The sequence below is a fragment of the Suricata suricatta genome, chromosome 8 (assembly GCF_006229205.1).
Source record: "Suricata suricatta isolate VVHF042 chromosome 8, meerkat_22Aug2017_6uvM2_HiC, whole genome shotgun sequence".
Classification (NCBI taxonomy): Eukaryota; Metazoa; Chordata; class Mammalia; order Carnivora; family Herpestidae; genus Suricata; species Suricata suricatta.
This window is the reverse complement of record NC_043707.1, coordinates 111983589-111998217: the sequence shown is the minus strand read 5'-3', so window position 1 is coordinate 111998217 and position 14629 is coordinate 111983589. Positions and strand designations below refer to the sequence as shown.

Sequence of the window (14629 nt, the reverse complement as noted above, 5' to 3'; positions counted from 1 at the left end):
AGGGAGAGGGAGAGGGAGAGGGAGAGGGAGGGAGGGAGAGAGAGAGGGAGAGGGAGAGGGAGGGAGAGAGGGAGAGAGAGAGGGAGAGAGAGAGGGGGAGGGAGAGGGAGGGAGAGAGGGAGGGAGAGGGAGAGGGAGAGGGGGAGGGAGAGGGAGGGAGGGAGGGAGGGAGGGAGAGAAAGACTGAAACAGGGCTCACCCAAAGCAGGGCTCATGCTCACCTGAATCAGGACACAAACTCACAAACCATGAGACATGACCTGAGCCAAAGTCAGAGGCTTAACCGACTGGGCCACTCAGGCGCCCCAAGAACAGCCTTTTCAACAAGTGATGCTGGGACAAGTGGACATCCACATGCAAAAGAATGAAATTAGACCCTTTTTCTCACACTGTACAAAACGGATCAGAGACCCATCTATAAAACTCTTACAAGAAAATAATAGGAGTAAATCTTTATAACCTTAGGTCAGGCAAAGCCTTCTGAGTTATGATGCCAAAAATATACTGATGGAAGAAAAGAGAGATAAATTGGACTTCAACTGAATTAAAGCTTTTTGTACTTCAAAGCAAAACATAAAGAAAGTGAAAAGACAACCCGAAGAATGACAAAAAATACTTGCAAATCATGTATCTGATTTAAAGAACTCCTGTGATTCAATAATAAACCTGATTTAAAAACGGGTAATGAATCTGAATGGACGTTTACCCAAAGAAGATGTAAATATGGACAACAGACATATGAAAAGATGCTCAACATCAGCAGCCATGAGGCAAATCAAAACCACAATGAGGTAGCACTTCACATCCACAGGATAACATAAAGAGAATATAAAGGAGACAATACCCAGTGATTGTGAGGATCACAGAAATTGGAACCCTCACAGGCTGCTGATGGGAATGTAAAGTGGTGCAGCCACTTGGGAAAATAGTCTGGCAGTTCCTCAAAATATGACAAAAACCAGTTAGTTATCCTGTGTCCTGGCAATTCCAGTTGTAGGTACCTACCCAAGAAAAAGGAAAACAGATGTCCACACAAAACTTACCCAGGACGTCCACAGCAGCATTATTCATAATAGCCAAAATGCATAAACCACACAAATGTTCATCAACTTATGAGTGGATAAACAAATTGGGGTATATCCAAACACTGAATATTCACTGACAATAAAAAAGAATTAAGTACAGATACATGCTATATCATAGATGAACTTTTTTGAAAACGTTATGCTAAGTGGAAACCAATCACAAAAGGCCACGTATTGTGGAATTCTATTTATATGACATGTCCAGAATAGGCAGAACTAACCAAAAGTTGATTAGTATTTGCCTAACCCGGGAGGGGGGGGGCGGGGGGGCAAGAAGGGGAAGGCTAAAGGGTGTGGGGTTTCCTTTGGGGAAAAAAAATTATAAAATTATTTGTGGCAATAACTGCATAACTGAATACAATAAAAACCACTGAAATGTATATTTTTAAGTGGGTGAACTGAATGTATGTGAATTGCATCTGAATAAAGCTGTTTTTTAAAAAAATAGAAAATCATGCTATGGAACAGCCAAGCCTCATGGCACAGACGTTTGTTCAGCAAATGGAAGCACAAGATATGATCACCTAACCATCTCTCTCTCTCCCTCTCTCCCTCTCTCACACACACCCACACCCACACCCACACCCACACGTAATAGTACCGTGGAAGGCTTTCTGGAGGAGGTAACATCTGAGTTAAAAAGACTCAGGTTTGGCGGGGCCTGAGGGAGAGTACCTATAAGCTCATCTGTCTCACCAAAGAAGCCGGATTTCCTGGCGGGGCCTCTAGACCGCATGCCCCTTTGGATGCGGACCATGTCCCATCCCACTCTCAATGCTGGACTTGATCAAGGTGCCTTACACATAACAAAACAGCCCTGTGAACAGCAGCTTTAAATATTCAAATATTTATTTACACGATTCTAGAATACAGTGGTCATTAATAAAGACTGTGTCCTGCCCTCATGAGGGTAATATTCTAGAAAAGGAGACAGAAAATAAGTAAAAAAATAAGTGACTTCATTATATAATCTCAGGTTTTAAATATATGAAGAATAATGAAGCTGACTCAAAAGAAGAGATGACAGGAATGCCCAGTCTAGAGAGCAAGCAAGGTTGGCCTCTAACACAAAGTACATGACCCTGAAGGAAGATCCACGCTATGGATCTAGGAGAAGAACATTCTAGGACAGGAAGTGGCATGCCCAAGGCCCTGAGGGGGCTTAAGCTGTGACTGAGGAACAGCAAGACCGCCGTGGGGACAGAGGGAGGAGCAGCACATTCCAGGAGCTTGGGGAAACGCCAGACCTCCCGTCAGTGGGTCCTGTTGGACCCCACGTGCATGACGGGGGCACGGGAGGACTCTCAGCCAGAGACTGACGTGACTGGGTTTATGTTTGAAAAGGACGGCTCTGATTACCAGGCAGATTGGACCAGGAGGGGAGGAGGCAGGAGTGGAAACAGGGAGACAAGTGTGAGGACCTGGTGCTGGTGAAGGACGGGTGAAGAACGGGCAGACGTTGAGAAAGTGACGCAAAGACATGTGGATCTGATGCACGTGTGACAGAGAAGGGGTCAAGGAGCAGTCGTAAGCTGAGCAAGCAGTTAGGCAGACGGTGGTGACACTGCCGGAGACCGGGAAGACGGGAGCCAGGGTCTGGGGGTAAAGAGCATGAGGGTCTATGAGGCCTGAGACGTCCAGAGGGCGACCAGGGGAAGACGACAGGGAGAGAACAGTGTGAGGCGGACATGTGGGCAGGACTCATTTACAGATGCGACTGGAAACTGCGCATACCCTGGGACAGGAAGGGACTGGCCACAGCACTGGTTTTAAATAGGGTAAGACTGCCCCCTCGAGGCTACTTGGGAACTCCACCTCTGTGTCTGGCTGTCAGGAATAATGGGGGTGCTCCTGGCATTAGTGAGAAGGGAACAGGGAACCAGATGTCCTGCCCTGTCACATGTCAGCAAGAATTATTTCTAATCTTCGTAGACTTTCAAATGCCCTGAGATTATAATGATTTGAACTGAGACCCTAACTCCATTGTACATATAAATCCAAAGACTTGCCTTTTGCACTGAAGTTTTCCAGAAATAGACCTACTACATAAACCAAGGGTACATTTTTGTTTTGATGGGAATTTTACCAGGGGGTTTTGACCGTGTCAGGAAATCATGTTACTGTGACTCTGCCAACAAAATACGCCCATATCAGTGCTCACGGCTAACAGTTGCTCTCGGCAGAAGTGTACGTTTCAGTATTTCACATATTTAGTTGTGTCCAAGCACTTAAATACTGAAATCCATACTATTTTATTATAAATTACTTTAATTTTTCTTTCATATTGTAATTATCACATACGCTTTTTTTTAATTTTTAAAAATGTTTATTTTTAGGGGCACCTGGGTGGCTTAGTCAGTTGAGTGTTTGACTTTGACTCAGGTCATGATCTCACAGCTCATGAGTTTGAGCTCCACATCGGGCTGGCTGGTGTCGGCCTGCCAGCGCGGAGTCGCTCTGGATCCTCTGCCCCTATCCTGCTTGCACTCTCCCAAAAATAAATATTAAGCAAAATGTTTATTTTTGAGAGAGAAAGGGAGAATGAGCAGGAGAGGGGCAAAGACAGAGAGCAAGAATCCCAAGCAGGCTCCGTCTTGCCAGTGCAAAGCCCAACTCAGGGCTCGATTTCATGAACTTCTGAGATCATGACCTGAGCCAAAACCAAGAGTCAGACGCTCAACTGACGGAGCCACCCAGGCGCCCCACATAACACTATTTTTCACAGACTATGTGTTGGAAGGATATATTAGCTGTAACTTTCATTCCCATCTAGTATAGAATCAGTTCTAAGAGGTGGGCACTAGGCTAATGCGTACAGAACCATTACAGGAAGAGTGAGGGTAGAGAAAAAAACCAAGCACTGGGTCCCTGCAACAACTCAGAGAGAGGGGAGGAGACAGGAGAGACTCAAGACGCAGCAGCCATTGAGGATTGGAGTGGTGTGAGAGGCAGACTGCAGTGGAGACTTTGGGAAGCCATCTGGATCCCCTTCAAGACCAAGACCCTCACTCTCTGCCCTCCCAGGAGCATGAGATGCTACCAGCCCCAGGAGAAGCTCCACCCCAGTCAATGATCTCGGCTGAAGGGAGCTGCTCACCTGTCCAGGGAATCAGCCAGAATTCATGACTGTCCATGTAAGGGTTCAGAGACCTGGCCCCCAGGCCTCAATTCAGAACAACTCAGAAGGGCCATCGCGCTCCAATGCGCCCCTGGGACCAGCTGCGGCCTGTGTGTGACTGACGGCAGCTCAGTTACACTGCCTGATCTCCCCCCTTCCCCTTGCAAGAGTTGTCCCTGAGATCACCCCCTGCTTTCTGCACGCAACTCTCCATGTCTGTTTCCCAAAAAGTCTGACCTAAGACAGCCAAAAAATGAAACTAGATCAAGTAGCGATAACATCAATATGTTTTCCAGAGATGTAGCAATAAAAGCTAAAATAACCAGCTGAAAAAAATGAATGTTACCTTTGGCAGGGCAGAAAAATTATGTTGAGGGAGAACAGAAGAACATCACATTATAATGAACTTCACAGAATGGTTTTCTTTAAACTATGTGCAAATTATGACTTTGATAAACATTTTTAAAAGGCTAGATTTAAACAAAAATGGATTATGGGTAAAAACAATTATGAATATTTAAGAAAATAGGAAGGGGCACCTGGGTGGCTCAGTCGGTTAAGCATCTGACTTAGGCCTGGATCACAATCTCGCTGTTCCCAAGTTCCAGGCCCACGTCAGGCCCTGTGCTGACAGACAGCTCAGCATGGAGCCTGTTTCAGAGTCTGTGTCTCCCAATCTCTCCCTGCCCCTCCCCAACGCACACTCTTTTCTCTCTCTCTCTCAAAAATAAACATTAAAAAAATGGGGAGACCAGCTTGGGAGAGGTGACAGAGACTATGGCAAGCCAATGCAGCAGAAGCAAACAGGAGAGGAGACACTCAGGCAAGTGTGAAAGAACATTAGCAGGATATGCAGTGCACTAGGTGTGGACTGCAGTGAGGAGTCAGAGAGGACACTGAGGTCCCTGGTTCAGGTGACAGTGGAAGAGGCAAAATTCGCTAAGCTCGGGTACTTGGGACAACCAGAGCGGAAGGAAAGAGGAAATACACTTGAGACGTGCTTCGTTGATTCATGGTAACTGGGAGACACACAGGCAGAAGCCCGAGAAACTCAGGAGCGAGGTCAAGGTTAGGGCTGGAGACCAGGAAATGAGCAGAACGCTGAGCAGCTGCGGTAGGCTCAGACATGGGCCACAGCGGCTGAGACTACAAGGAGAGCGGGCAGCGAGTGCAGGGCAGAGGGGAGGAGCGCAGAGAAACACCGCTGCTCACAGGGTGGACAGGGGAGGGGGAGCCTCCGAGTTACCCCAGAAGCGACAGTCAGGAGGGTGTTCAAGAAGAAGAAAGTGCCAAGAAAGGCAGCAACTGGGTATAGACAGAGGGCCTGGGGCCTCTCTGGAATCAGGCCAGGAACAGGAAGACAGCGAGCCTGGTGCCAAAGGCTCAGTGAGGGGGCAGGGAAGGTCAGGAGGATGGCGGGTACTGGTGAGGGGGAGTCCTCACTGCCCTCGCTCATCTCAGACCCCTCCCTAGTTGGAGCAATCACAGATCGGTACCCACGCAGGCACACGGCACTTCTCACCTAGAGCCCCACACGGGCACGAAAGCCCCGCTTCTCCACTCCGGTCACCAGCCGCCGGGCACGTGAGGAGCGCCCCGGGTGGGAAGTGCAGCCCCTCCTGCGGGAGCACACGCCTTGGCCTCACCTCCTGGGGTTCTGCTTGGGAAGGCTCCGACCCTCCTTCCTCTTTATTCTCTTCAAGGGTCTGCCCGGAAAACGTCTTCAACCATCACCCGACCACACTGAAAGGAAAAGAATTGAACAGACGTTAAGAATTCAAGCTATCGGCCAGCTGGTCACAAGCTGCGCCCAGTTCCTTACTTTGTCAGCAGAACGGACGCACCACGTGGCTCTCACGGGCAGAGGTCACCTCTTAGGACGAGGGTGGATGTCTGCATCCTGACATCAAGGAACGGGGCCTGCACGGAGACCAGGCCTCTAGCTTCGCGGAGAATCCCCAACTCCATCTCCACGGAGCAGCTGCGTTCCCGCTCCGTCACACCACCCCCCTCTTCCCGGGTCCATACTCCCACCTCAGCGGGAAGTAAGTCGGGGATAAAAAGGCAACAGAAGCCAAAGTTGAGGATGCGATGGGGAATCTGTGGTGGCCCCCACTCGCCTGGTCTGGAGGAGCCTTCCTTAACTCTCACTGGTTTGGCTACACAGACATGAACTGCCCACCCAAAGAGTTCAGATTCATTCTCAAAAGACTGCAGTACGACTCAGCTGCTAAACCTTGTTAGGTTAATAAAAGACTTTCCATTTACTTCAGAAGTCTGAGATCTGCTCATGATTAATTCTATGCTGGGCGCCCACACCCCTCAATGGCAAGCTAAACACAAAGCCTACCATAAAATGTCCCTGAGCTACTACACATTTCTTTTCTTTCAACACCAACAGGAAGATCTGTACTGGCCCGATCTATGGACCTGAGCGCAAAACTCTGAAATTATAAGGGTAAATGCAGTTACCATGGGTTGAGACCATTTTAAAAAATCAAGATCAATACTAAATGTGAAAGAAATAGTATTGCTGGTTGGTGGGGGGGACATGTTTGATGAAAATATAGCAGAGGACTATATGATGGAATGATGTACAGGAATATTATCCAAGAACAACTGATCCTCGGGTAGGTAAGTAAATAGATTTTTTTTTAAGTTTATTTACTTATTTTTAAGAGAGAGAGAGTGAGGAAGGAGCAGAGAGAGGGGGAGAGGGAGAATGCCAAGCAGGCTCCGCACTGTCAGCAGGGAGCCTGATGCCGGCGGGGCTCAAACCCACAGACCGTGAGATTATGACTTGAGCTGAAATCAAAAGTCATATGCTTAACCAACTGAGCCACCCCAAGATTTTAAAAGATGGTTTGCTTTGGGCCTTTTCATGAAAACTAAAAAAATATGAAACAAGATTCCTTAATTTAGTAAGATTTAAGTTATAATTATAGCTATGCTTTGTTCTGAGCAAAAAAGATGAATCAAGTACTAATTTAACTTCTAGCTATCAAGAAGATTGAATGATAGCATGAAATATCCTTAATAGTTAATCACAAAGACTGATTATAAGACAAAAAAGATTGATCATAAAAATTTAAAAAGGGGACGGTAGAAACATTTATGAGTTTGTTGTAGGCAAAACAAAGACTCCCCAAAAAGGTGTCCACATCTTATTCTCCGAACGCATGGATATATATTGTTACCTGCCAAGAAGAAAGTAAGGCTGCAGATGGAAGTAAGGTCGCTCGCTGGTCTGCTGACCTTAAAATAAAGATATCACACTGGATCCTTCAGGTGCGCCCAGTGTAACCACAGGATCCTCTAAACATGAAAAGCGAGGCAGGGGAGTTTTGCAGAGTGATGTGGGGTGAGAAAGACTCGCCCGGCCACTGCTGGCTTGAAGACAGAAGGGACTAGAAGCCAAGGACTGAGGTCAGTCTCAATCAGCTGGAAAGACACACACTCTCCCGTAGGGCCTCCAGAAGGAATGTAGCCTGGCTCTCACAGTGAGACCCATTTTGGACTTCTGACTTCTAGAACTGTACGATAATGCTGTTAAGCCTGGGTGGCTCAGTCGGTTAAGCTTCTGGCTTTGGCTCAGGACATGATCTCGCGGTTCATGAGTTCGAGCCCCGAGCCCCTGTGCTGATAGCTAGTTCTGGAGCCTGCTTCAGATTCTGTGTCTCCCTCTCTCTCTGACCCTCCCCTGCTCAAGCTGTCTCTCTCTCAAAAAAAAAAAAAAAAAAAAACCAAAAAGCATTAAAATCTTTAACTATTAAAAATTTTTTTTTTGTAATTTGTTACAGCAGCAGTAGGAATTTAAATCACTTTCCTTTGAAGCACTCAGCCTAACAAACCTTACAGGTTTTCTCTGGTTTAACTTTAGAGAGAGCCACCTTCCAGTGGCTCGAAAGTCTCCACTTTGTTGACTAGAGCCAACCACAGCAGTCTTCCATGAAACCCTGCCTCTTATGCCAGATTCACAAGTTTACCTCACAATCCTTTTACACTATATTTGCAGTATATTGCCCTAGGCTAGAGGCTAACAACTTTCTGTAAAGGGCCAGACAGTAAATATTTGTCTTAAAATTTTTTTTAATGTTTATTTCTGAGAGAGAGAGAGAGAGGGAGAGAAGGGACATGAGCGGGGAAGGGGCAGAGATGGGGGGACAGAGAATCCAAAGTGGGCTCTGCACTGATAGCAGAGACCCCTATGTGAGGCTTGAACTCACAAACCATGAGATCATGACCTGAGCTGAAGTCAGATGCTTAACTGACTGAGCTACCCAGGTATACCTAGACAGTGAATATTTTTTGTGGGTCAAATGCAGTCTCTGTTGCATATACTCCCCTCCCCCGCCTCCACAACCCATTAAACTATTCAGCTCATGGGCCATATAAAAGCAGGCTGCAGGGGCACCTGGATGGCTCAGTCGGTTGAGCATCTGACTTCGGCTCAGGTCATGATCTCACAGTTCGGGGGTTTGAGCCCCGCGTCGGGCTCTGGGCTGACAGGTCAGAGCCTGGACCCTGCTTTGGATTCTGTGTCTCCCTCTCTCCCTGCTCGTGCTATCTCTGTCTCTCAAAAATAAATTTTAAAAAACATAAAAAAAAAAAAAAGAGCAGGCTGCCCGATAGATGTGGCCTGTAGTCTGCAGTTTGCTGACCCCTGACATAGATACAAAAGTGTCCCGAAGAGGGGCACCTAGGTGGCTCAGCTGAGTGTCTGACTCTTGATTTTGGCTCAGGTCATGATCTTATCATTCCTAAGATCGAGCCTCATGGTGGGCTCTCCGTTGACAGCCTGAAGCCTGCCTGGGATTCTGTCTCCCTCTCTCTGCCCCTCTCATGGTGTGTGTCTGTGTGTCTGTCTCTCTCCCCCTCTCTCAAAATAAATAAATAAACATTAAAAAAAAAAAACCACAAGAGACACTTGGGTGGCTCAGTCAGTTAAGTGTCCAACTTCAGCTCATGTCATGATCTCACGGTTCGTGGGTTCGAACCCTGCATCAAACTGTGCTGACAGCTTAGAGACTGGAGCCTGCTTAGATTCTTTCTCTTCCTCTCTCTCTGCTCCTCCCCTGTTTATGCTCTGTTTCTGTCTCCCAAAAATAAACATTAAAAAAAATTTTTTTATTAAAAAAAACCACGAAAGTGTCAGGAAGAGACTTGACAACAAAGATTGTTGGCATTTATCCAAACATTTTAATTGGAAGGATTTCTAAATAAGAATTCATTTTATAAGTAGCCAGTTCTCAGTGAATACTTTCAAATAATGAGAACTTTTGCTTCCTAGATAACTTTGAGACTGTGGAAATTGGAAACACAATGCGCACCTGAGGGTCCCATGTACTGTAAAGTAGCATCAAAAAATAGTTTCAGTAAACAGCAAAGAGTCTCAGCCACATCATGTTGTTGATTGCTGCTGTAGCAGCCTGCTAGGAGAATATAAGGGTTCATGTGTGCAGGCCAACTCTTCCTGTGGTTAGCACTCAAACAAAAACCCAGTAGCACAAGCATGGGAAAAAAAGCACATTTTCCCTCCCTACCCACCTAGATTATATGCATTTAACACAGCACAGGTACTAACTGCCTATCAGAGCTGGCGATGTAAGGCTGTGTGCTCAGGTCGTAGAACCAGAAGACAGCGGGAAACAGGAACCAGCAATGCAGGCCCGGGAAGGCGGAGCCAGATCTCTGCAGGATCTGTCTTCCACATTCTGACTACACGAGGGGAACTAGGAGTCTGGCTTAGGGGGCTTTCCTTCAACCAGAACTTCTTGTCCCTTGGCAACTGTCACCACCTGGGGTTGGATAGTAGCCCCCAAAACTTCATGTCTATCCAAATTTCAGAATGTGACCCTATTTACAAATAGGGTCTTTGCAGACAATAACTAATCAAGATGAGGTCATACTGTATTAAGGCGGGTCCTAAACCCAATGACTGGTATCCTTATAAATAGAGGAGACACAGGCGCGAGCAGGGAACAAGGCCATGTGAAGACAGGGGCAAAGACTGGACTGATGCAGTTATAAGCTAAAGAATGCCAAGGGCTGCCAGGAGCCACCAGAAGCTAGGGAGGGAAGGATTCTTCCTTGGAGCTTTCGGAGGGAGCATGGCCCTGCCAATACCCTGATTTAGATTTTTCAGCCTCCAGAGCAGGTACCGCTATGAGAACAAAGTTCTCTACTATTAAGCCACCAAGTTTGTGGCAGTTTGTCATGGCAGCCCCAGGAATCTACTAATCCACCCAAGTGGAGAGTGGCACCTTTTGTAACCAATGACAATAGCCAACACTAATCAAATACTAAACAAGGAAAATTTCTTACCTCTGCCAACTCAAAACTCAACAAAAGCAAATCCTTGGTGTTTGTCTACAATGGCAGATCATGAGTATGTGAGCAATAGAAGGAAACATGACATATCCAGATGCCATTTAAAAAATGAAAGTCTAGGGGCGACTTTGGCTCATGTTATGATCTCGTGATTCACAAGTTCAAGCCTCATGTCAGGCTCTGTGCTGACAGCTCAGAGCCTGGAGCCTGCTTCAGATTCTGTGCCTCCCTCTCTCTCTGCCCATCTCCCTCAAAATAAAGACATAAAAAAAATTTTTTTGTAATGAAAAAATATTAAAAAATTTTTAATGAAAATCTAATTTTTAGATTTTCCTTGGTTTAGTCAACAGAGCTTCCAGAAATATTAGTCATTCTGTTCATTTTAAATAAACATAGCTAAGTAGTGAACTAAAATTTTAAATGTTGTACTATCCAATTCTACCACTACAGAATTTAAGGCTTAAGTTACTTTCCAAGCATTTTAGTAACTTGTTATTAAGACATACAGAAAGTAGACAATGTTGTTTATCAATTATTCACTCCAACTGAACAACTAAGGACAGAGAGCTGACCCAACTACTGAGTTAAGTGATTACTAGTGAAGGAGCCTAGTGTTTGTTCTCAGGAAAATGTTATGTTAAGCTGATAGAATGCAAGAGCACCAGAAGTTACTAATTTACAGAATTCAGGAATAGACGAGCCCCCAAAAGCCAGTCTTACTGTTTCGTTTAAAAAATGAAGAACTCAGGGCACCTGGGTGGCTCAGTCGGTTGAGCGTCCGACTTCAGTTCAGGTCATGATCTTGCAATTCATGGGTTCGAGCCCCACATCAAGCTCTGTGCTGACAGCTCAGAGCCTGGAGCCTGCTTCAGATTCTGTGTGTGTGTGTGTGTGTGTCTCTCTCTCTCTGCCCCTCCTCCACTCACACTCTGTCTCTCAAAAATGAATAAAAGTTAAAAAGATTTTTTAAAAATTGAAATGAAGAACTCAAGAACTCACGGTTTAAGTAATAACCCAGAGTTAGTGGTACAGCTGGTTCTAAAACTCCTATGTTAGAAAATTACAACAAAGGATCAAATAGAAACACGCACCATAACTGCGATACCAATTTAAGGGAAACTCTCCCAGAGAAGCAGAGTCCAAAACCCCACCACTGTTGCAGCTGAACTTCCCTGCAGCTATTTAAAATCACAGCTGCCAATAAAGAGGTCTGGTCGCAGGTGTAGTGGCATATAGCTACCCAGCCTATGGTGTGAAAACAATACTCAGATCTTTCAAGATTTTTCTAAAACTATCTTCCTACTAAATCTTACTATACAGTTTCTATATTAAATAATCAGGTATCAAAGCCACCAAATGGTTCCAATGTGGAGAAAGCCCTTCCTCACATCCAACAAACTGTCAATCTCTAAATTTCATCTCATATCTGCACCATCCTGGCCTTGTCTTCAGAACATTCCTTTTCCATCACCAAGATCACAGTCATGGTGACCTAGAAAGACATCCTCCTGAACTTCATTACATACCAACTATAAACAATGCACATGACTTAAACTTTTTTCTCAAAATTTTTTCCTACCACTAGGAATCAGAACAAGAGAGACACTGAAAGGACTCACCTGTTTCACAATCCAGGGAAAACTAATTATCTGTTTGTTGTCTACCTCCTCTGCCAGCCCACCAGCAAAGACCAAATGCCTACTGAACCAGTGTCCTCCATACACTGTTAGCAAGGCAGCCACAGGGAGAAGGAGGAAGAGGAGTCCCCAGTCTTTTAGGTATACAAAATGACCTGTGAGGTACACTCGTCCCTTATCCCCCTGCAGAATTGTGTCTGGCCTTTGGTTACTGTGATAGTGTTATGCCCAGATTGCAATATCCCCAAAGACCAGAGACCACCAGGGAGACCGAGTCACGCATGCAAAAGCAAAGAGCGTTTAATCGGGCTTAAGCTTGGACCCTCAGACTTCACTAACGCAGTGGATCTGTGCTGAGAGCCCTGGACAAAGGCTCGGTAGGGTTTTTGTGGGGTTTGAAAGGGGGTGGGGTTACAGAAAATTATGTCATAGTTACTGTAATCCCATCATCATTGTATAACAGCCTTAGCAACAATTTTAACCATACACATTGTCCAGAGCGTTAGTTACTTTTGGCGGGACCCAATCTCGACATTTAGTGTTTCTTTGAAAATAACCAATTACAGGGTGGGCCAACGATCCCCACGTGGGGTAAGTAACTAGCCTTAAGCAAGAAGTGATTATCTTTAGCTTCTATCTCTAGGCCTGCCCTTAGGAATGTTAAGTATTTTAGCTGGCCACTTCTGATTGGGTACTACTAGGGTGGTCGCCCACTGAGCAATCTGTGCCCTTTTATTGTCTAATGATTCTGGGAAACTGACACTTAGGCCTTCAAGGACAGAGGGGAAACTTAAAGCCTGTCATGGAGTAGTTTGGTTCATACCTGTGTCCTTTCAATAGCTTCATTGCCTCCAGCTTCACAATCTCTTCAATACTGTCACTAGAATGATTACAAGAATGTGCAAATCAGATCACATCACTATCCAGCTTAATATTCTCCAAAAGCTCACCAAGGCCAACAGGATGCAGCTCAAATTCCTTAACACCGCATATAATAAGGCTTCATAACATCTGAGCATTGCTGACCTAACTAGTCTTTCTCTCTCAACGCAAATCCCAGATCTTAGACTACGTCACCCCTCCAGGCTCTTTTCTTCCTGCTCTCCATTCAGGCAGCAGCCGTAGTGATGATCTTTCAAACCCAGCTCTGGCCTCGGCGCTTCGGGAAAGTTTGCCCTCACCTGTCTTGATGGAGTGTTAATTCCCTGAAGCCCGACCTCATCAACACTGTCCATCATATGCTCAATTATGAGGCTTACCAGCTTGCGCAATAAGGCTGTTTTCATAATTCCCCAACTATTATGTGAATTCCTTCCTCTAAGGGGCCTGGGCTGCGTTGTTTATGGAAACGAACAGGCTTGAGAGTTTGGAATGCGGTCCGAAGTCACAATAACAGATCTTACCAACTCTCCGAGACCAGGGTCACAGGGGAAAAGGGTCTGGGCAGCGCTAGGACCAGCAAAGCCATTTGGTCACGGGCGCTGCTCACAGGCTGAGAGGGCAGAGCCACCAGAGAAGCCCACGCTGTCTCAACAGCCGGCAGTACAGTCTTGACGGCAGCCATCTTGCTCCCTGGCTCTTCCGCCGGAAGCCGAAGCCAGGCCCCGCCCCTCGATCCAGCCCCTCGCCGGCTGGCGCAGCCGCTGTGCTTCTGGCCAGTGGCTTGCGCCGGTGTTTGGAGGGCACCAGGAAGATAATAGAGACCAGATACAGAGCTGCATTAACTGGGAAGTCAGGAAATAGGAAAATCTACTTTAGATCCAGCCTTTACTTATTTCTTTACTTATTCTAATACCAGTGTTACATAATTAAGTGTTATATTCGTCTCAGGTGTAAAATACAGTGATTCGATAATTCCAGATATTGCTATGTGCTCAAGATAAATGTAACCTTAGAGGCGCCTGGGTGGCTCAGTCGGTTAAGCCTCCGGCTTCGCTCAGGTCAGATCACATGTTCGTGGGTTCGAGCCCCGCGTCAGGCTCTGTGCTGGCAGCTAGCTCAGAGCCTGGAGCCTGCTTCCAGTTCTGTGTCTCCTTCTCTCTCTGCCCCTCTCCCTCTCATGCTCTCTCTCTGTATTAAAAATAAATAAAACATTAAAAAAAAAAAAGATAAATGTAACCTTAATCCCCTTCACCTGTTTCACTCATCCCTCCACCCATCTCCGCTCTGGTAGCCACAGATCGTTATCTATAGTTAAAAGCCTGTTTTTGGTTTACCTCTTTAGTGGTCGTTAATTCCACATGTGAGCGAAACAGGGTATTTGTCCTTCTCTGGCTTATTTTGCTTAGCCATTATACTCTAGTTCCACCCATGTTGTTGCAAATGGCAAGGTTCCATTTTTTTTAAAGCTGAATAATTTCCACTGTATATATACACCATATCTTCACTCATCCATCAGTCAATGACACTTGGGCTGCTTCCATATTTGGCTATTGTAAATAATGTTGCAATAAAGGTGT

The 14629-nt window shown here is 45.9% G+C and overlaps 1 long non-coding RNA gene across 3 annotated transcripts in view; it reads right to left on the bottom strand.

Moving 5' to 3' along the window:
• LOC115299192 overlaps positions 1–13766 on the bottom strand; it is a 15693-nt gene extending 1927 nt beyond the window's left edge. Inside the window, exons 1-3 of one of the 3 annotated variants that reach the window (XR_003912031.1) lie at positions 13574–13766; positions 12994–13050; positions 5726–5946 (exon numbers count right to left, since the gene is read on the bottom strand). This is a non-coding gene — a long non-coding RNA (uncharacterized LOC115299192). Of the gene's footprint in view, positions 1–5725; positions 5947–6025; positions 6088–12993; positions 13051–13573 lie in introns of those variants that run through there. The other 2 variants (XR_003912032.1, XR_003912033.1) reach the window with 2 other exon arrangements.
• Positions 13767–14629: the final 863 nt, after the last annotated feature.